This window comes from Filicampus tigris, chromosome 2 (assembly GCF_054856515.1).
Source record: "Filicampus tigris isolate MCC_2025a chromosome 2, RoL_Ftig_1.0, whole genome shotgun sequence".
NCBI classification, from domain to species: Eukaryota; Metazoa; Chordata; class Actinopteri; order Syngnathiformes; family Syngnathidae; genus Filicampus; species Filicampus tigris.
The window spans coordinates 39,334,348-39,357,445 of NC_141218.1; the positions used below are offsets into that span (position 1 = coordinate 39,334,348).

Consider the following 23,098-nt stretch of genomic DNA (forward strand, 5'->3'; position numbering starts at 1 on the left):
ATAGTTATCAAAGTAAGGGAGGAAGCAAGGAACCAAGATAGCAAGGAAAACAAGCAAGAAAGAAAACAGAGTAAGAATACAAAATAATAGGAAGGAAAGGATGAGGCAAAGAAATGAGGAAGAAAGGACACTAGGAATCAAGCAAGGAAGGAAACAAGGAATCTTGGGAAGGACAGAACCTGCCGATGAGAAATCGGGGTGTCCCAATGTTTTTTAACATAATGGCCGCTTCATTTGGGACGCCTGGGAATGAGAATTCTGGGTGTCCCAATACTTTTGAACAATATGGCTGCTTCATTAGGGACACCTGGGGATGTAAAATCGGGGTGTCCCAATACTTTTGAAAAACATGGCCGCCCCATTAGGGACACCTGAGGAGAAAAATTCTGTGCGTCCCAATACTTTTGAACAACAAGGCCGCTTCATTAGGCACACCTGGGGATGAAAATTCTAGGTGCCCCAATACTTTTGAAAAAGATGGCCGCTTCATTAGGGGCACCTGGGGATCAAAATTCTGTGTCCCAATATTTTTTTAACAAAATGGCCGCTTCATGAGGGACACCTGGGGATGAAAACTCTGGGTGTCCCAATACTTTTGAACAACATGGCCGCTTCATTGGGGACACCTGGAGATGAAAATTCTGCGTGTCACAGTACTTTTGAACGACTTGGCTGCTTCATTAGGGACACCTGAGGATGACAATTCTGGGTGTCCCAATACTTTTGAACAACATGGCCGCTACATTAGGGACACCTGAAGATGAAATTTCAGGGTGTCCCAATACTTTTGAACGACATGCCCAAGAAGGCCGCCGCACTGGGGAGACCTCGGGGAGAGTATCTCCAGTCTAGCTAATGTCTCTGCCCAAGATGGCCGCCGCAATAGGGAGACCTCGGGGTGAGATCTCTAGCCGACCTAATGTCCCTGCCCAAGATGGCCGCCACACGGGGAGACCTCAGGGTGAGTATCTCCAGTCTAGTTAATGTCCCTGCCCAAGATTTCCGCCGCACTGGGAAGACCTCGGGGTGTGTATCCCCAGTCTAGCTAATGTCCCTGCCCAAGATGGCCGCCACACTGGGGAGACCTCAGGGTGAGTATCTCAAGTCTAGCTAATGTCCCTGCCCAAGATTTCCTCCGCACTGGGAAGACCACGGGGTGAGTATCCCCAGTCTAGCTAATGTCCCTGACAAAGATGGCCGCCGCACTAAGGTAACCTCGGTGTAAGTATCCCCAGTCTCGCTAATGTCCCTGACCAAGTGGACGCCGCACTGGGGAGACCTCAGGGTGAATATACCCAGTCTACCTAATGTCCCTGTTCAAGATGGCCGCCGCACCAGGGAGACCTCGGGGTGAGTACCCCCAGTCTAGCTAATGTCCGTGAGCAAGGTGGCCACCGCACCGGAGAGACCTCGGGGTGAGTATCCCCAGTCTAGCTAATGTCCCTGTCCAAGATGGCCACCGCACCGGGGAAACTTCGGGGTCAGTATCCCCAGTCGAGCTAATGTCCCTGACCAAGATGGCCACCGCACTTGGGAGACCTCGGGGCGAGTTTCCGCAGTCTAGCGTATGTCCCTGTCCAAGATGGCCGCTGCACCAGGGAGACCTTGGGGCATGTAGCCCGAGTCTAGCTAATGTCCCTGTCCAAGATGGCCGCTGCAGTGGGCAGACCATGGGGTGAGTATCGCCAGAATAGCTAATGTCCCTTTCCAAGATAGCCGCCACACTGGGGAGACCTCGGGGTGAGCATCCCGAGTCTAGCTAATGTCCCTGACCAAGACGGCAACCGCTACGGGGAGGCGTCGCAGTGAGTATACCGAGTCTAGCTAATGTCCCTGACCAAGATGGCCGCCACACCGGGGAGACCTCAGGGCGAGTATCCCCAGTGTAGCTAATGTCCCTGACCAAGATGGCTGCAGCGCCTGGGAGACCTACGGGGCGTGTATCCCCAGGCTAGCTAAAGTCCCTGACGCTGATGGCCACCTTACCAAGGAGAGCTCGGGGCGAGTAACCCCAGTCTTGCTAATGTCCCTGACGCTGATGGTCACCGCACCTGTGAGACCTCGGGGTGAGTATCCCCAGTCTAGCTAATATCCCTAACCAAAATGGCCGCCGCACCGGGGAAACGTCGGCGTGAGTATCCCCAGTCTAGCTAATGTCCCTGACTCTAATGGCCGCCGCACCGGGGAGACTTCAGGGCGAGTATCCCCGGTCTAGGTAATGTCCCTGACTGCACCGCACCGGGGAGACCTAGGGGCATGTATCCCCAGTCTAGCTATGTCCCTGACCAAGATGGCCGCCGCACCGGGGAGACCTTGGAGCGAGTATCCCTAGTCTAGCTAATGTCCCTGTCCAAGATCGCCTCCGCACCGGGTAAACATCGGGGTGAGTAACCCCAGTCTAGCCAATGTCCCTGTCCAAGATGGCCGCCACACTGGGGAGGCCTCAGGGCGGGTATCCCCAGTCTACCTAATGTCCCTGACCAAGATGGCCGCGGCACCGGGGAGACTTCGGGGCTGTCCAAGATGGCCGCCACACTGGGGAGACCTCAGGGCGGGTATCCCCAGTCTAGCTAATGTCCCTGTTCAAGATGGCCACCACACCGGGGAGACCTCAGGGTGAGTATCCCCAGTCTAGTTAATGTCCCTGTCCAAGATGGCCGCCGCACTTGGGAGAGCTCGAGGCGAGTTTCCGCAGTCTAGCAAATGTCCCTGCCCAAGATGGCCGCCGCACCAGGGAGACCTTGGGGCATGTATCCCGAGTCTAGCTGATGTCCCAGTCCAAGATGGCCGCCGCAGCGGGCAGACCATGGGGTGAGTATTGCTGGAATAGCTAATGTCCCTTTCCAAGATAGCCGCCGCACTGGGGAGACCTCGGGGTGAGTGTCCTGAGTCTAGCTAATGTCCCTGACCAAGACGGCAACCGCTACGGGGAGGCGTCGCAGTGCGTATCAGTCTAGCTAATGTCCCTGACCAAGATGGCCGCCGCACCGGGGAGACCTATGGGGCCTGTATCCCCAGGCTAGCTAAAGTCCCTGACGCTGATGGCCACCTTACCGGGGAGACCTCGGGGTGAGTATCCCCAGTCTAGCTAATGTCCCTGACCAAAATGGCCGCCGCACCGGGGAGACGTCGGCGTGAGTATCCCCAGTCTAGCTAATGTCCCTGACCCTAATGGCCGCCGCACCGGGGAGACTTCAGGGCGAGTATCCCCGGTCTAGCTAATGTCCCTGACCAGGATGGCGGCCACACCAGGGAGACCTAGGGGCATGTATCCCCAGTCTAGCTATGTCCCTGACCAAGATGGCCGCCGCACCAGGGAGACCTTGGAGCGAGTATCCCCAGTCTAGCTAATGTCCCGGTCCAAGATCGCCTCCGCATCGGAGAAACCTCGAGGCGAGTAACCCCAGTCTAGCTAATGTCCCTGTTCAAGATGACCACCACACCGGGGAGACCTCGGGGTGAGTATCCCCAGTCTAGTTAATGTCCCTGTCCAAGATGGCCGCCGCACCGGGGAAACTTCGGGGTCAGTATCCCCAGTCTAGCTAATGTCCCTGACCAAGATGGCCACCGCACTTGGGAGCCCTCGAGGCGAGTTTCCGCAGTCTAGCGAATGTCCCTGTCCAAGATGGCCACCGCACCAGGGAGACCTTGGGGCGTGTATCCCGAGTCTAGCTAATGTCCCTGTCCAAGTTGGCCGCCGCAGCGGGCAGACCATGGGGTGAGTGTTGCCAGAATAGCTAATGTCCCTTTCCAAGATAGCCTCCGCACTGGGGACACCTCGGGGTGAGTGTCCCGAGTCTAGCTAATGTCCCTGACCAAGACGGCAACCGCTACGGGGAGGCGTCGCAGTGAGTATCCCCAGTCTACCTAATGTCCCTGACCAAGATGGCCGCCGCACCGGGGAGACCTCAGAGTGAGTATCCCCAGTGTAGCTAATGTCCCTGACCAAGATGGCTGCAGCGCCTGGGAGACCTACGGGGCGTGTATCCCCAGGCTAGCTAAAGTCCCTGACGCTGATGGCCACCTTACCGGGGAAACCTCGGGGTGAGTATCCCCAGTCTAGCTAATGTCCCTGACCAAAATAGCCGCCGCACCGGGGAGACGTCGGCGTGAGTATCCCCAGTCTAGCTAATGTCCCTGAACCTAATGGCCGCCGCACCAGGGCGACTTCAGGGCGAGTATCCCCGGTCTAGCTAATGTCCCTGACCAGGATGGCGGCCGCACCGTGGAGACCTAGGGGCATGTATCCCCATTCTTGCTATGTCCCTGACCAAGATGGCCGCCGCACCGGGGAGACCTTGGAGCGAGTATCCCCAGTCTAGCTAATGTCCCTGTCCAAGATCGCTGCCGCACCGGGGAAACTTCGGGGCGAGTAACCTCAGTCTAGTTAATGTCCCTGTCCAAGATGGCCGCCACACTGGGGAGACCTCAGGGCGAGTATCCCCAGTGTAGCTAATGTCCGTGACCAAGATGGCTGCAGCGCCTGGGAGACCTACAGGGCGTGTATCCCCAGGCTAGCTAAAGTCCCTGACGCTGTTGGCCGCCTTATCGGGGAGACCTCGGGGCGAGTAATCCCAGTCTTGCTAATGTCCCTGAAGCTGATGGCCGCCGCACCGGGGAGACCTCAGGGCGAGTATCCCCAGTGTAGCTAATGTCCGTGACCAAGATGGCTGCAGCGCCTGGGAGACCTACGGGGCGTGTATCCCCAGGCTAGCTAAAGTCCTTGACGCTGATGGCCGCCTTATCGGGGAGACCTCGGGGCGAGTAATCCCAGTCTTGCTAATGTCCCTGACGCTGATGGCCGCCGCACCTAGGAGACCTCGGGGTGAGTATCCCCAATCTAGCTAATGTACCTGACCAAAATGGCCGCCGCACCGGGGAGACGTCGGCGTGAGTATACCCAGTCTAGGTAATGTCCCTGACCAAGATGGCGGTCGCACCGGGGAGACCTAGGGGCATGTATCCCCAGTCTAGCTATGTCCCTGACCAAGATGGCCGCCGCACCAGGGAGACCTTGGAGCGAGTATCCCCAGTCTAGCTAATGTCCCTGTCCAAGATCGCCGCCGCACCGGGGAAACTTCGGGGCGAGTAACCCCAGTCTAGTTAATGTCCCTGTCCAAGATGGCCGCCACACTGGGGAGACCTCAGGGCATGTATCCCCAGTCTAGCTATGTCCCTGACCAAGATGGCCGCGCACCGGGGAGACTTCGGGGCGAGTATCCCCAGTCTAGCTAATGTCGCTGACCAATATGGCCGCCGCACCGGGGAGACCTTGGAGCGAGTATCCCCAGTCTAGCTAATGTCCCTGTCCAAGATCGCCTCCGCACCGGGGAAACCTCGGGGCGAGTAACCCCAGTCTTGCTAATGTCCCTGACCAAGATGGCCGCCGCACCGGGGAGACCTCAGGGTGAGTATCCCCAGTCTTGCTAATGTCCCTGACCAAGATGGCTGCAGCGCCTGGGAGACCTACGGGGCGTGTATCCCCAGGCTAGCTAAAGTCCCTGACGCTGATGGCCGCCTTACCGGGGAGACCTCGGGGCGAGTAATCCCAGTCTTGCTAATGTCCCTGACGCTGATGGCCGCCGCACCTAGGAGACCTCGGGGTGAGTATCCCCAGTCTAGCTAATGTACCTGACCAAAATGGCCGCCGCACCGGGGAGACGTCGGCGTGAGTATACCCAGTCTAGCTAATGTCCCTGACCAAGATGGCGGTCGCACCGGGGAGACCTAGGGGCATGTATCCCCAGTCTAGCTAGGTCCCTGACCAAGACGGCAACCGCTACGGGGAGGCGTCGCAGTGAGTATCCCCAGTCTACCTAATGTCCCTGACCAAGATGGCCGCCGCACCGGGGAGACCTCAGGGTGAGTATCCCCAGTGTAGCTAATGTCCCTGACCAAGATGGCTGCAGCGCCTGGGAGACCTACGGGGCGTGTATCCCCAGGCTAGCTAAAGTCCCTGACGCTGATGGCCACCTTACCGGGGAGACCTCGGGGTGAGTATCCCCAGTCTAGCTAATGTCCCTGACCAAAATAGCCGCCGCACCGGGGAGACGTCGGCGTGAGTATCCCCAGTCTAGCTAATGTCCCTGACCCTAATGGCCGCCGCACCAGGGCGACTTCAGGGTGAGTATCCCCGGTCTAGCTAATGTCCCTGACCAGGATGGCGGCCGCACCGGGGAGACCTAGGGGCATGTATCCCCATTCTTGCTATGTCCCTGACCAAGATGGCCGCCGCACCGGGGAGACCTTGGAGCGAGTATCCCCAGTCTAGCTAATGTCCCTGTCCAAGATCGCTGCTGCACCGGGGAAACTTCGGGGCGAGTAACCCCAGTCTAGTTAATGTCCCTGTCCAAGATGGCCGCCACACTGGGGAGACCTCAGGGCGAGTATCCCCAGTGTAGCTAATGTCCGTGACCAAGATGGCTGCAGCGCCTGGGAGACCTACGGGGCGTGTATCCCCAGGCTAGCTAAAGTCCCTGACGCTGATGGCCGCCTTATCGGGGAGACCTCGGGGCGAGTAATCCCAGTCTTGCTAATGTCCCTGACCAGGATGGCGGCCGCACCGGGGAGACCTAGGGGCATGTATCCCCATTCTTGCTATGTCCCTGACCAAGATGGCCGCCGCACCGGGGAGACCTTGGAGCGAGTATCCCCAGTCTAGCTAATGTCCCTGTCCAAGATCGCCGCCGCACCGGGGAAACTTCGGGGCGAGTAACCCCAGTCTAGTTAATGTCCCTGTCCAAGATGGCCGCCACACTGGGGAGACCTCAGGGCATGTATCCCCAGTCTAGCTATGTCCCTGACCAAGATGGCCGCGGCACCGGGGAGACTTCGGGGCGAGTATCCCCAGTCTAGCTAATGTCGCTGACCAAGATGGCCGCCGCACCGGGGAGACCTCGGAGCGAGTATCCCCAGTCTAGCTAATGTCCCTGTCCAAGTTGGCCGCCGCCCCAGGCAGACCATAGGGGGAGTTTCGCCTGAATAGCTAATGTCCCTGACCAAGATGGCGGTCGCACCGGGGAGACCTAGGGGCATGTATCCCCAGTCTAGCTAGGTCCCTGACCAAGATGGCCGCCGCACCAGGGAGACCTTGGAGCGAGTATCCCCAGTCTAGCTAATGTCCCTGTCCAAGATCGCCGCCGCACCGGGGAAACTTCGGGGCGAGTAACCCCAGTCTAGTTAATGTCCCTGTCCAAGATGGCCGCCACACTGGGGAGACCTCAGGGCATGTATCCCCAGTCTAGCTATGTCCCTGACCAAGATGGCCGCGGCACCGAGGAGACTTCGGGGCGAGTATCCCCAGTCTAGCTAATGTCGCTGACCAAGATGGCCGCTGCACCGGGGAGACCTCGGAGCGAGTATCCCCAGTCTAGCTAATGTCCCTGTCCAAGTTGGCCGCCGCCCCAGGCAGACCATAGGGGGAGTTTCGCCTGAATAGCTAATGTCCCTTCCCAAGATGGCCGCCGCACTGGGGAGACCTCGGGGTGAGTATCCCCAGTCTAGCTAATGTCCTTGAACAAGATGGACACCGCACCGGGGAGACGTCGGGGCGAGTATCCCCAGTCTAGCTAATGTCCCTTCCCAAAATGGCCGCCGCACTGGGGAGACCTCGGGGCGAGTATCCCCAGTCTAGATATTGTCCCTGACCAAGATGGCCGCCTCACCGGGGAGACCTTTGGGCGAGTACCCCCAGTCTAGCTACTGTCCCTGACCAAGATGTCCGCAGCACCGCTCGGACTTCGGGGTGAGTATCCCCAGTCTAGCTAATGTCCCTGACCAAGATGGCCACCACACCGGGGAGACCTCAGGGAGAGTAACCCCAGTCTAGCTTATGTCCCTGATTCTGATGACAGCCGCACCGAGGAGACGTCGGGGTGAGTATCCCCAGTCTAGCTAATGTCCCTGACCCTGATGGCCACCGCACCGGTGAGACCTCGGGGTGAGTATCCCCGGTCTAGCTAATGTCCCTGTCCAAGATGGCAGCCGCACAGGGGGGACCTCTGGGTGGGTATCACCAGTCTGGCTAATGTCCCTATCCAAGATGGCTGCCGCGCCAGGGAGACCTCGGGGTGAGTATCCCAGTCTAGCTAATGTTCCTCTCAAAGAAGGCTGCCGCACCGGGGAGACCTCGGGGCAAGTATCCTCAATCTAGCTAATGTCCCTGACCAAGAAGACCGCCGCACCGGGGAGACCTCGGGGTGAGTATCCCCAGTCTAGCTAATGTCCCTGTCCAAGATGGCCGCCGCTCCGGGGAAACTTCGGGGTCAGTATCCCCAGTCTAGCTAATGTCCCCTTTCCAAGATGTCCGCCGCACCAGGGAGACCTCGGGGCGTGTATCCTGAGTCTAGCTAATTTCCCTGTCCAAGATGGCAGGCCATGCGCCACCTTAGCAGAATCAGAGGGCAGCCGCAGAGCTTGCGCCGCCATAGCAGAATAGGAGGGCGGCTGCAGAACTTGCATCGCCGGAGTATGATCGGAGGGCAGCCGTAGGCCATGTGCCGCCGTAGAAGAATCGGAGGGTTGCAGCAGAGCTTGCCCTGCCGCAGCAGAGCTTGCGCCGCTGCAGCAGAGTGGGAAGGCAGCCGCAGGCCTTGTGCCATCTTAGCAGAATCAGAGGGCCTCTGCCGAGCTTGCTTAGCAGATTCGGAGGGCGGCGCAGAGCTTGAGCTGCCGTTGCAGAATCGGAGGGTGGCCTCAGAGTTTGCGTCACTGGAGCATGTTCGGAGGGCAGTTGCAGGCCTTCCACCGCTGTAGCAGAATCAGAGGGCGCCCACAGAGCATGCGCCGCCGGAGCATGGTCAAAGGGTAGCCTTGTTCCACTATAGCAGAATCAGAGGCCGGTAGCAGAGTTTACGCCACTGTAGCAGAATGGGAGGGCGGACGCAGAGTTTATGTTGCCCTAGCAGAATCAGAGGGCAACTACAGGCCTTGTTTCGCTGTAGCAGAATCAGAGAATGGCGGCAGAGCTTGCACCACCGTAGCAGAATTGGAGGGCGGCCGCAGAGCTTGCGCCGCCAAATTAGAGCGGAAGGCGGCTGCAGAGCTTGCGCCACCAGAGCAGATTCAGAGGGCAGCCACAGGACTTGCGTTGCTGGAGCAGGGTTGGAGTCTGGTGCTGCCAAGGAGCCAGGACAGGGGCCTGCATTTGCTAAGGAGCTGGCACAAGGCCCTACCTCATCAGTCTGCCACCATAGAGTTTGGGAAGCACAAGAGACAGGAGGGGCTGGGAATGCAGATCATGAGGAAGGTAAACTAGAAGAAATAGGACGAACAGGACTAAGAGAAGAAGTACACAGTGAAAGAGGTGACGAAAAAGTGGGGAGTGAAGTTGCTTGGGTATAGGTTCGGAATGATGCGACTTGGAAGAGGCAGGATTCCGGGAGGAACCAGAACCTTTACTTGAGCGCCTGCTTTGGCCACCCTGCAGAGGTCCCATGTAAATGGTCAATTGGGCACCCAAGTCAGGGTCTTAAGGGAAAGTTCCGGGTGTGCACCCTAAGGGATCACCATCAGAAAAATGTGACAAAAACTGACAAGGGCTTGAATAATGACTGCGGAAGGGAGTGGGAAAACCTGTCAAATTCAGACCCAGGATCAGAAAGGAGTTAAGCAAATCATGGCCATCTTCAGAATCAGAAAAATCAGAGTCTAAAATCAAAGCATTGGGTGGTAAACTACAAGTGGAATATGAAAAACTAGGACAAGTAGATGGCAAAGGTGAGAGAGATGTGGAAGAAAAGACAGAGTTTACACAAAGGATGTGGGGGTGGTCGGCTGGCTAAGGGTGGTAGCAGGCAGACCGGGACTTGCGATGACCTGGGCGACCCATTGTAGAGGAGTGACCCAAGAGGTTCCCAGTGAAAATGCAAAGCAGCAGCGGGTGAGACAATCACGTCCAGATTGGAGATGGAGGGATGGTTAGAAGCAGGTGGTGATGTCTTCAGCTTGATGGATTGTGTCTTGAGTTGGCTGGGTCCACAACGGGTCAATATATTCTGTTATGTGAGGAGCAGGATTTGGACCCAATAGCAGACGTGACATGGAAGTTGAAAAGTAAATGCCTTTATCAACATAAATACAAAGTAACTACAGAAAGCAGGACTGGAGGAATTCTGACTGGGAGAAAGCTTGCATCCTCACTCGAAGAAAGTTTGATGTACTGACAACGTGTCACTCAGTACCTCAAGCTGATAAACTCTAAGACATCAGGCCTATATGACAAAATAAAGGACCACAGCAACTGCATAGCAAATGATCAAAGGCATACATCAAGGAACAACCAGTCACAACAACCACCACAGTATACAAAGTGCTGTGCATGGAGCAAAAATAAGTCATACAACAACAAAAAATAAAGAAATACAATAATAGAGACATTAAAAAGCACAAAGACAAAAATCTAAACCAAGTCTCATGCTGGGTTAAAATCCAAAGAATAAAAGTGATTTTTAAGGCATGTTTTAAAGATGGGAAATGAGGGGGCTTGCCTTACATTTATCAGGAGGTCATTCCAAAGAAAGCGGACTGGCAACAGAAAAGGCTTGATCTCCTCTGAGCCTTCGCTTAGTCCTCAATACCTCTCGTAGCGTCTGGTCCGCAGACCTGAGGCTCGAGGGGTCGAGGCCATTTTAAGATTTGAAAACAAACAATCAAATCTTAAAAAGAAATGTACACAGAGCCAGTGAAGGGACGCCAGAGTAGAAGTTACAGTATGTGCTCCCTCTTACCAGTACCAGTCAAGAGGCAAGCAGCTGCATTTTGGAACAACTGGATACGCTTGATGGAGGATTGGCTGACTCCAAAATAAAGTGCATTACAGTAATCCAGCCAAGATGTGACGAAGGCATGAATTACTGTTTCAAAGTATTGTTGAGAAAGGAGATACTTTACCTTAGCCAGCTGCCTTAATTGAGAAAAGCTGGATTTAACCCATTCGGCCTAAAACGCCTGGATCAATAGCTCCCCGAAACCTAAGGTCGCCTTTGGAATTACCCTTGAAAACCTGAGGTTTTCCCAGAAATTAAACACTTACAAAATAATTAATATCTCAGCCCCTGTAGCAGACAGAAACATAATTCCAAAATAATTAAAGAGCTTAGACATGTGGCTTTCACACAGGCAGAATTTATTATTATTTACAGTTTCAGTCGAAGATTTTGTCACTTCTGTTGACTGAAAAAGACTGTACAACTGCTCAGGGCTCATGTAATGACCAATCACGCTGACCTGTTTTCTGAAGCTGAGCCGTGATTGGTCGTTACCTGAGCCCTGAGCAGTTATGATGTTATTTTTAGTCGAGAGAAGTGACAACATGGCCACTGAGATGGCTGACAAGAGGTGGATTTTGCTGCTTAAAAGGACACTTGGATGAGCTTAACATTGGCACAAAGGTTTGCATGTAAAAATGACACCAGTATTAAAATGCTCTGCCCAAAAGACTCTGTAGTGATTTAAGGTCTTTTTTTGTGATTAGATTTATAACAAATTACCCCTCCCCCTTTTGGGGCTCGGTTTGTTATTTTTTTGGTCTCAGCGGTCTACGTCACGGGAGGGTGGCAAGCTGGTAATAATGCTCGCTTTGTCCGTTTTGTTGTATAAAACGGCGAGCCATCGCCACCAAAATGCAAATGCACATTACTACTCCACTTCAACCTGTGAAAGTATAAAAGTGTTCTGCGCAATAGTTTGGATCTATTGACAGCAAACGTGATCTCATCATGATCACCTCCACAAAATCAAACATACCATGAAGATTGCTTCTCCACTTACACAGGCTGAAGCGGGCAAGAGCATGAATGCGCACACGAACCCCGACCGGTTATATTTCGGACATTTAGCTACGCTAAACTCGTGTCAACTCAGGAGGCAGACGGCACTAGTGGAAAAACCCTAGAGTGGTTTGGATTCTATTTGACTGGCAGGACTTTTTCTGTTAGCCTTGCTTCCTCTGAGTGCCGCCCTGACCCTCTATATGGCCTTCCACAGGGTTCTATTTTGGGGCCCTTGCTGTTCTCGTTGTATTTGCTGCCCCTGGGTTCCATCCTTCGAAGACACGGTATTTCCTTCCACTGCTATGCCGATGACTGTCAAGTCTATGTCCCACTGAGCAAAAAAGACGATTTCTCCTTAAAACGACTTTTGTCCTGTCAAGAGGACATCAAAGCCTGGATGTCACTAAATTTCTTAAATTTCAATGAAAAGAAAACTGAAGCTATGGTGTTCAGTCCCATTGGCTCTTCTACATCCCACCCTGTTGACCTGGCCCCCCGGCTTCATATCTAAATCCAACAGTCTTGAACTTGGGTTTTAAATTTGACAGTGATCTTAAATTGGACTGGCAAAGCATATTGTAAGGTCCAGCTTCTTTCATCTTAGACAGCTGGCTAAGGTAAAGCCCCTCCTTTCTCATCAGCACTTAGAAACAGTAATCCATGCCTTTGTTACATCTTGGCTATATTACTGTAATGCACTTTATTTTGGAGTCAGCCAGTCCTCTCTCAAGCGTCTCCAGTTGGTCCAAAATGGTCCACAGCATGTTTAAATTGTTTAGGTACCACACCAGAAGAAAGACTGCTGTTGATAATGGCCAAGACCGATTTACCAATACTTGAGAGAACCTCCTGAAAGAAATGTGGAGGAACAGAGTCATAAGGGGACCCAGATGGCTAAGTCTGTCAAACCACATCCTCTAAAAATGTCAAGGAAACTGTATAAAATAATTTAACGCTGCTGAACACGGGACATTGACAGAGTGATCAACTGTGGTGTCTGAAACAAGAGTTCTAGCTGTAGAAACGTTATTAATGAAAAATACATTAATTTATGTTATACCCATTGCGGTCTGGTCATTGCGGTCATCTGCAAAGTTTATTCTATTTTCCCCAAATGAAGTAGAAGGATTTAGATCATGGGATCTCTGTCAACGGTGGGCTTGAAGCCCTTTGAAACTCTTTTGTCATTAAGTGCTCTACAAATAAACTTGACATTAAGCGACTTTTCCACTAACCCTTGTCCATAGCTAAAACTTTGATTAGCCCTTTGACAGGGCTTCATTTTAAAATATAACAATCCAAGGGGGCTTACCCTGGGGAGAGCCTATACCATAATGTGACCATATAAATATTTGGGGGTCAGAACACATACACAGACACACAGACACACAGACGTGGACACACACAGCTGCTGTTATCTAGGCCTCTATAATTATTTTAATAGGATTTTCTTTCTATTCCACCCGGGCTTGTTTCTTTAATAACACCATTACAACCTCAATGCAACCTCAATATATTACCTCCTGATATCACTGTTGCCCGCCTCAGAGCTGTGTATGCGTGTGCATGTGCGTGTGCATCGTGTGTGTGTGTGCGTGCACATTCGCGTGTCTAGGTTAATAAGCTGATGTGTGTTTTAGAATAGGCACTTGGCCCTGCTGCACTCGTTCTTTTTGTCTCTGTGTATTGAGTGACTGGAGAGCAACCACTTACAACAGTGAAGTAAAATCCCAGTATGAAAAAGACAATGATATTTTTGAATGAGCGAACTCTCCTAAACCTACATTGTGTGTCCTTGCCTCCTTATTTTATTTTGAAATGATATTGAATGGGATGAAGTGATTAAAGAATGTCTGCCACAAAGCAACATGTTTCTTTTATCTATATTAAACCGTCTCTCACCAGTTGAGCCCCTTTGTCTGGGATAATGTCTGATTCAGTTAAACACTAAATTAATTAGCATAAATTATCATTTGAATGAGAGCTGTTGCATGCTATAACCTATTGCTGCTATAAGGTTTTACGTTGCTTGGCAGATAAATTAAATGCTGTGGCATCCTCATAAGACAGTTATGTAGCAAATTGGCTGTCACTCAGCTGGTCTTGCACCTGACCCCGTTGACCTCTCCCACAGGTGGTAAGCCCATGGGAAGGGGGACCCACATTACCTTTTCGGGCTGTGCCCGGCAGGTACCGAAGGATGTCAGCAGGCGCTTGTCATTGAGCCCAACCTCCGGGTCTGGTTCTAGAGGGGTGCCCAGTTGACCCATGTCTGGGTCACAACCACAGCTGTCTGGTTTGCATAGGGGTTATCCTATTCTTGCTCCAGCAGGATACTATTGAAAATTACCACAGCAGTAGAGTGTGAACAGTGTGGTTACTATTCATCAGTTATGACATGAAACAATGAGAACTGAATAAAAAAAAAAAAAGGGGAAAAAAAGGGATTATATTGTGTTAAAATGTCATTGTCATGTTTATATTGCTTAGACTAGTTATAAGTAAGGTTAACTCGTGGCTTTGAAATAAGGTAAATGGTATAGTTCCAGCAAAGGTACAAGTTTCAATAAAATCTCACGATGGGTAAAGGTAAAGGAATTTAGGGTGAGATGACTGGAATTTTGTGTCAAAGCATTAATGGGTTATTGTTATGCTATTACAAACTGCTCAGAACCAACAGCGAAGCCCGCAGTGAGCGCAAACTCAAGCAGTCTACGCTCTATACTACGGAAAAACTTTGACCGCTCCGCCATCGGAAATTCCCTCACTCGGAAAAAAAAAAACGTATGCATAAAATTTTCTTCCACTATATTACATTAACGATCGATTACTTCCAACGGAAGTTCCGGTACTGTATCCGGAACCCATAGGGAAGTCCACAGTAGCGTAATCTCAAGCAGCTCCCGCTCATGTCATGTCATCTTCCAAACCGCTTATCCTATACAGGGTCGCGGGGAGTTGCTGGAGCCTATCCCAGCCGCCAATGGGCGAAGGCAGACTATACCCCGAACTGGTCGCCAGCCAGTCGCAGGGCACACATAGACATTGTCACTGAGCGGGAATCGATCCCACGCTGCCTGCACACAACTCAGGCGTGTGTACCACTACACTATCAGTGGACCAGCTCCCGCTCGCACTATGGAAAAACTCTGACCGCTCCGCCATCATCGGATCCAAAACGGCGACATGGAAGTTACTTCTTTGGCATGCGTTTTACTGAAATTGCGGAAAAAATTAAGTATATTCATTTACATTTTCGTCTGTAGTTCATGGCATCCAAACGAAGAAGAATGGTAATGACCGTGAAAGAGAGAGCGAAATGCATCCGATTATGCGAAGCTGGACACAAAGTAAAAAACATCCAGGAGACACTTGGGAGTCGGAAAAACTCAAATCTACGAGAAAGGTCCTGATGTAAAGCCACCGTCCAGCAAGAGAGCTATGGAGATGGCATCAAAAATGTTTTGTATGCACAAGAATCCCCAGACATCAGCGATGATCAACGGGACAGTTTCTTGCAATTAGCAACAAAACTGTATGTTGCGCAGACAAACATTTTCACACAGCAAACACAACAACTCAAAATAGACTCATTTTTCCCCAAGTCTGAGAAAAATCAACACTAAAATACAGTGCAGTTTACTGTAGTTAAGGTACTGTACTGCTTTGGTGTTACTGTATTTACAGTATTTTTTCAACAGTATTTGGACCATCTTTGTTATACTGTACTGCATTTTGTTCATATACCTTAACTTTATAGTTTAGTTTTTGTTTAATAAATATTTTGGGGAAAATTTTGAGCATTATATTGCTTGTGTTGTTACACATCCACCCATTATCTGTACCGCTTCTCCTCACAAGGGTCGCGGGGCGTGCTGGAGCCTATCCCAGCTGTCTTTGGGCAGTAGGCGGGGGACACCCTGAACTGGTTGCCAGCCAATCGCAGGTTGTTACACATGTATTTTGTTAACATACTTCTACGTTTACACAGGACATGTACCGCAGTCATTTCCCACATAAGGAAATTCTGTTATGAGGAAAGATTGAACAATGCAAATATGATTCCTTACTAGAGAATACTTATTGTATTTCAACAACAAAGAAAATCACAGAGAGGAGCAGGAGGATGGGGAGGGAAAGAAGACTGTGCAGGTTTTTTTTTTGTGTTATAGCCGCTCTTGCTTGCTCAAGCAAGCACTGGCTTGCAAGAGCGGCAATTTTGTACCGGTTTCACTGGTATGCCCAGCTTTTTCTCTTGGTTGCACCAGCGCTGAAGTTATTTGCACTAGTATTTTGGACCACATCCCATTTACAGAACCAATGGGCCAATGGAAATTTGCTTCCTGAACAATTTATTGAAATTTTCCAATTTTTAAAGTTCTGTCAGGACCATTAGAGCGGGATTGCATGTGGGACTGTTTTACTGAATATACTAGGGGTGTAACGGTTCACAAAAGTCACGATTCGGCACGTACCTCAGCATGGGAGTCACGGTTCGGTATGGGTCCGGTACAGCAATAAATCTCAAATGCATAAGACTAGGTTGTTTTTTTAAATGTAGTTTTAACAGAGAGCAAGCTACAATTCAATTTGCTATAAAGCAAAAAACATTCCCTGTCATAAGAGCACAAAATAGAATAAAAACTTGCACATTAGGGTTGTTCATTAATAATAATAATAATAATAATAATAATAACAATAACAATAATAATCATAAAGATTAAAGACAGGAAAGCACCCTTTCTTCTATGGATAGAATGAGGTTGTAGATAAAGTCAGGTAGCACTTCCCAACTATGAAATTTAACTTCATTATAAGAGCAGCAGAGGACTGCTCATGCGGCACCACGGCTCTTGTGGGATCGTATATGACACGGACCACGATCTTGCTATTGTGCGCCCGGGATGGAACATTGTAATGGGGCTCCAGCATGTTTAATAAACGTTTGAAGCACGGCTCCTCGACTAAAGCATATGGGCTCATAGATGTTGCTATGTAGATGCCGATTGCTTCAGTATTCACTAATATGTTTGGCTCTGTCTGCTTTCACTTCTCCACGCTGTTTAAAAGTAGCCGTTCATTCGGGAAGCTAGCCGATCCTCAGCCATCAGAAAGAGTTGAACGACTCACCAAATCCCTAGGCAGTGATCTGGTGTTTGCCGTCACTGGTGGTCAAACCAAACCACCAAAACACATCCTGCTGTCTTTTGCAGTGAAGTCTCAGACTGGAAATACTGACCTGATTCGTAATCTGAATTGCCTGGGTCATAGTGTTTTATGTACAGTGATCCCTCATTTATTGCGGTTAATGGGGACCAGAACCCGGCGCGATAGGTGAAAAACCGCGAAGTAGAGTCGGACTTATTATTATTATTATTATTATTATTATTATTTTCTATCATATTTATTTTAAAGTTTTGTATTGGGGGGATTTACGCCTCTGTTACGCTGTTTCGAACCCCCAGATAATGGTTCCCACACTTATAAATACTTGTTATACAATAAATGTAACTTTAAAAATGAAAAATGAAGAATAAATACCAAGCTGCAGGTTGTGAGAGGAATTGTGCTTCAACCGCAGCAGCGGGCGATTACGACGGAACGTTCGCTAATAACTAGTGTTGTTCCAATACCGATACTGGTATCGGGGAGTATCCCATTACCACATTAAAACACTGGTATCGGTATCTGCGAGTACACTTACAAGTAACGTGCCGATGCCATTTCCCGATGCTGTACTAGTAAAGACGTTGAATGCAGCGCTTTGTATCTTGCTCCAGCTAGAGCGAATGTAGCTAGAGGCGGAACCAAAGTGGCCAGGTTCAATACGTTAAACCTGATGCTGTCATGTTTTGCTCCAGGCACGCTCTGTCTCTGGCTCTCTCTCTCTCTCTCTCTCTCTCTGTGTTAGTTGCAGCCCAGCTGGAGTGGGGGGGGGCGTTCCCTTCAGCTGTGCACCTGTGGCGTATCATAATCAGCTAGGTTTAAAAGGACACTGTTCACCACCACATCTTGTCGGATTATTGACCTTGTTCGCTTCACAGCCCAAGATCTGTTTTCTAGACGTCACGTTCTTGTATCTTGTTCTCGATTTTTCCGGTAAGGTTTTGTTATATAACGTTTTTGTTCCTCGTCACTTTGACTGAGCGCTTTGTGTTTCGTGTTATTGGAGTTTTTTGCAATCCAGTATTGTTTTTCGGTTGTCAATATTTCCTTGCCTTGTGCGAGCATTTTGTGTTCCCTATTTGATGTTCCCTGGCCTTGTTTACGCCAGCGTCCTTTGTTCATACTTTGTCGGTCATTTTTGGATTTTGTAATTAAAGATTTTTCTGTTCAACGCTTTTGTCTCGTTCTGCGTTTTTGGGATCCACATTTTTTCCTGTCCGCTTTTGTCGGACTTGACAGATGCAACATTTGAGAATGAAACGTGAACGAGCACCAAGGGTTTGCGGCGGCAGCGAGCATTAACAAGGGGAATTGACCGCCAAAACAAACCCTGCTCAATTTACATTGAATGCAGCGCCTTGTACAGTATCTTGCTCAATCGCGACACTGGTGTGGTGACTGTTCAGTATTAGCCATCACTATTGTCCCAGAGCGGACACTCTTAACCAATGGCGGGGCTGCTTTTTCATGTTGACAGAAAAAAAAAACAGTGAGGCACAGGCGAAATAATGTCGGCGGCGATATGGAACTACTCTACTTCAACATAAAAACTCCAGCGAGTACAACAGCTAAGTGCAAAATTAGCGGTGCGAAAGTTGCAAGAGGTGGAACTAAAGTGGCCAGGTTCAATACGTCAAACCTGATAAAACATTTGAGGATGAAACATGTGAACAAGCACCAAGAGCTTGCGGCGGCTGCGGCAACGGCAGCGAGCATGAACAAGGGGAATGGACCGCAACAACAAACCCTGCTCAATTTTGGATTTTGGAGTTGAACGTGTTGGATTTTTCTACTCCTTGTTTTTAGTTTTGAAAGTGGATTTGGGAGCGGAAGTTGTTGCGATGGGTCACTAATACTCAAAACAAACTTTTATAATAATGTCCTATAGCTTTTGTAATTAATCCGACACAATCTTTTTCAAAGATACCTCGTGTATATTATTTCTTATTTTTTCCTGTTTCACAAAGGTTTTTAAGTCCGACCAAACCATGATAGCAATGGTTTTACATCCAAGTGAGTATGCAGTTCTTTAGAGTTACATGAAAAAAATGCTCCTATATCTCTTTTTTTTCCCGCAAAAGTCTAGTATCGGTACAGTATCGGCATCGGCCAATACCGTACAGCTGGGTATTGGAATCGGTATCGGGGCCAAAAAATGGCATCGGAACAACACTACTAATAACTATGTTAAAGTTTTCATTTTTATCATAAAATTGACTTACCTTAACTAGAATGCTGTAGTGCATTTAGCCCAAAAGGTACAATCCTGCACTTTTAAACGCTTGTCGTCGTCGTGCAAAGCGAAAGTAAAAATTCTTCTTCGTTGCCTCCCTAAGAGAGGAAGAAGTCATTGCCTCCTACTTATTTTAAAAACAAAGAAGCACAGTCCCTGGAGGCAATCATGCCTTAACTTTATCTTTGCACAACAACATCAACAAGGTGCTTTGGATAAAATGCAATGCGGGATTGTACCCAGGTAGCAAAAGATGTTAAATCAATGTTGAATTAGGGTTAAGAAGGTTGATTTTTGTTTTTTTGTTTTGTTTTAGTTGAAGACCGTTGGTAAATCAACGTTGGTTCAACAACATCTTGTCAGCATTGAAGTTTGTGATGAAAAGATGCAGTTGAATCAACATTGTATTTTGGTTGAATTAAAACATATCCATGTTTGCCCTTCTCTATTTTTCTACTTCAGCAGAGGGAGGTGGGAAGGGGGCATATTCTGAGGGGCACAGGCCTTTTTCACAAAACACTCACTCACTCACTCTCTCTCACTCTCTCTCTCTCTCTCTCTCTCTCTCTCTCTCTCTCTCTCTCTCTCTCTCTCTCTCTCAAGTCAAGTCATTTAACAGAGCAACATTAAAATCATTTGTGAGGTTGTCAATCGAACCAATATAGCTCGGAAACGAAGCAGTTGCCAGGGGCAGTAGCTCAGACAGCGCAGCGGTGGTTGAAGAACTAATATTTTGGCTGCTAAAGCTTTGATTGTGGTCAGGGCGGTGGTAATGAGCCCGCACTTCAAATTTTGTAAAGTAATGGTCAGACATAACAGTAGTATACGGAAACACCGTTACATTTGCGCATGCTAAACCTCGGGTTAATACCAAATCTAAAGTATTACCATTTTTATGTGTCGCTCCGTCAATTATCTGCGTGAAATCAAAGCTATCAATTATTGTCTGAAATGCTGCTGTAAGTGGTTCAGACGGGAGATTCATATGAATGTTAAAGTCACCCATAATCACTATATTATCTGCACCAAATCAGCCAAAAACTCAGAGAACTCATCTAAAAATCCAGCGTACGAGGCGGTGGGACGGTTAATAACTGCGAGAAAAAACGGCAATGAGGCTGTAGATCGTATAGTGAGCACCTCAAATGTTTTAAAGGCGGCGCTAGAATGCGTGCTAAGTTTGAAATCAGATTCATAAATAAGGGCTACACCCCCACCTTTCTTATGAGGGCGCGCAACATGCGAACTAACGAAGTTTGGAGGTGAGGCCTCATTTAGCGGTAAAAAATTATCAGGTTTCAACCAGGTCTTGCAAAGCCCAAACATGTTAAGTTTATGGTCTCTTATGAGGTCATTAACTAACAGGGCTTTCGAAGTGAGTGATCTAATATTAAACAGACCGAGTTTCAGTAAAATAGGTTTATCCGGATAATTGCCCATAATAGGATTCCTAATCATAATATTAATAAGATTGCGTTCCCTGGATCCTGTATTGTACCTCAAACAACTATAAGTGCGGCGGGAGGGTACGACTTTCGGAATATGGTCGTTATTTATCGTCTCTCCAGTACTATTATTATCATATTGCACGTTCGTCGTTCGTATCTCCAACAATAAAACTTGCATCAAAACCCACAAGTGACACAGCTAATATCTTCCCGTGTAACTCTGTTTCAGTCTGCCACATCTGCAGCACTGAGTGATGCGTTCTCTCTCTCTCTGCTCTCTCTCCTTTCTCTCATTCTCTCTCTCTCTCTCTCTCTCTCTCTTTCTCTCTCTCTCCATATAAACACTTTATTTTTTCTTAACCACTTTTTTCTGACAGATTTTTTTTTTGCCCTGAGCACATTGGTGTTGGTACTGTTTCATACAAACGTTTTCATGTCTTAGCCATTTCCGTGCAGGAGTCTAACTCAAAAATGGTCCAACCCCACAAAAAAGACCATCTTTTAGTAAAAGATGTAAAGCTCACCAAGATAAACATGTGAATATTTGTATCATTTCTGTGCGACACTTCAATGTAAGGTCGTCTACTTTCAGATTGTCATTTGGAAGGCTCTTATACTGTACGTAACCAGATCTGTATTTAACGTTGAGCATAAATGAGCCTTTAGAGGTGTGTTGGACTTCCCGCATAAAACTAGATTGTGCGACGTGTTGACTGGTGTGACATGAAGTAGCACCAGCAACCTGCGGGGGACAGTAAGCGTCTCCTCTGCCGGAGGAAGAAGACGACCCAGGAGCGCATGCGCAATTGCGCACTGATTTGCACTTGACTTCATCGCGCCGTTTTCCGTACAGAAAACCAGCTCCGAGTACCTCCCTGCTTTTTCAGTAAGTTTGAAGAAATTATCTTTCTTGGGTGCTGTGCTCATGTTTGAACTTTACCTACATTGAAATATGTGTAAAGATTCTGTTCGTTTGTTTTAAAAATGGGTCTGTTCCCAAACCTATAACGGTTATCGTATGACCAATGTATTATTTAATACAGACATGTCGAGCTCCGCCCTCAATGGCCACTTTTCTGCCTGTTTTCCATCTGTGTCTGCTACAACACACCTGTTTCAAATGATCAGCTCATTAGGAAGCTCTGAAGAAGTTTGATAACTTTTGAATCATGTGTGTTACAGCTGGGATAGAAACAGGCAGGACACCAGCTCTTGAGGACCGAGTTTGGAGAGACTTGATTTAATATCACGATGTGTTTAAAATGTTTCTTTTCATTTTTATCATTTAACCGGCGGGGTTCTGTTCGCAGTATGAAACGAATTGACCAATTGCATGCATTGTAACTGAACGACGTGGTGATAGTCAGCCAATCAGAACGTTCTTACCAATAGAGTCACGGACAATGACGTTACGCATGCAATATAATGCGCCAAATATTCACACAGCCATAAAAAATAAAATACAAATAAATCATTTTAAAAAAAAGAAGTCATTTTGGCATGATAGAAAACGCGTCCGCTACTTGTAGTAAACATTTTTACAATCATAGTAGACAGCTGTTGTGCACCAGGGTGCCACAACAAGAGGCAAAACAAGGGGCTACCAATTGTACAGGCTACCAAGAAAGAAACCAAGGCGTAGTCGATGGATCATAGCATGCATGCATAAATGAATAAGACCATTCTAATCACTTCGCCATGAACTGTCACACAGTGCAAGACTTGCGTGAAGGTGCTAGCCTTGATGACATGATAACATGATCACATAAAGTGGAAACAAATCTGGATTGTACAAACTTGTAATCTTCCAAGCCTTTGTTTTTTGCATTTAACCATTGTGATCGACTGTACCGATTTCAAGGATATTGTACCCCTAAATAGTAAATACCTGACACTTTACCTATCAATTTTAACACTATACAAGTTGTGGTTTGATACAATTGTTTTTTATTGCAACTTTTTTTCTACCTTTCTTTCAGGATCTCATACCAGTATCAAGCCTAGCAGAATTGAAAACTGATCAAAATAACGCTAAGTGAACCAAATTCAGATATTTGTTCTGAGGAGGTAGATGGCATCATGCATACTGCATACACATTGTCTAAATTTTGTGCATGAATTTCAGGTATAACACCACACTGGAAAACTCCTAAGACTCCACAACATGGAAGGAATGGTATATTAAATATGAGTGTGTCATGCTTTTAGATGGAACACTCTGTATCATGTTTGAGTGACAACTTGTTTTCCAATTGTAGTTCTGTTTTCTGGTGCCTTCCGGCACTCTCCATCCAAGAAAGTCGGTGAGTCAGTCAGGCAGCAGTCACAAAACATAATGTTCTGGCATGTTTAAACATCTTTGTTGTTTTACTGTATGGGAGTTTTGTCACATTATCCTTGCCATTTGAAAGTGAAAGTGAAAGTGCGCGTTGACCCAGAAAGATGTTTGTACAGCTGGGAAGCATTGGCTTCATTTCGCT

The 23,098-nt window shown here is 48.6% G+C and overlaps 1 long non-coding RNA gene across 1 annotated transcript in view; it reads right to left on the reverse strand.

The window, feature by feature from the left end:
* The window catches only part of LOC147152409 (uncharacterized), a 47,612-nt gene extending 28,364 nt beyond the window's left edge, over window positions 1-19,248 (reverse strand). Inside the window, exon 1 of the long non-coding RNA XR_015085822.1 lies at window positions 19,160-19,248. This is a non-coding gene — a long non-coding RNA (uncharacterized LOC147152409). The remainder of the gene's footprint in view (window positions 1-19,159) is intronic.
* Between the last annotated feature and the right edge of the window lie 3,850 nt (window positions 19,249-23,098).